The sequence below is a fragment of the Daktulosphaira vitifoliae genome, unplaced genomic scaffold (genome assembly GCF_025091365.1).
Source record: "Daktulosphaira vitifoliae isolate Bord-2020 unplaced genomic scaffold, ASM2509136v1 Scaffold_2, whole genome shotgun sequence".
Classification (NCBI taxonomy): domain Eukaryota; kingdom Metazoa; phylum Arthropoda; class Insecta; order Hemiptera; family Phylloxeridae; genus Daktulosphaira; species Daktulosphaira vitifoliae.
This window is the reverse complement of record NW_026099573.1, coordinates 16,658,038-16,658,258: the sequence shown is the minus strand read 5'-3', so window position 1 is coordinate 16,658,258 and position 221 is coordinate 16,658,038.

Sequence of the window (221 nt, the reverse complement as noted above, 5' to 3'; positions counted from 1 at the left end):
AGCCAACCCCTTATCCGTCGAGGAGGTCCAACGGTTGGTTGGCCAATTGGCGGGCCGGGTGGGCCTCCCGACGGATCCCATTCCGCGCGTACTGCGCTCGGCGGAGGATGCTTCGCGCGCCCCCCTACCAGAGGTATTAAGGAACCCGGTGGCTCGAGCTCACTACGAACGGGGCGTGCGGGCGGGTCGCGAGGAGGTGAGGCGCGAAATACAAATCGCGC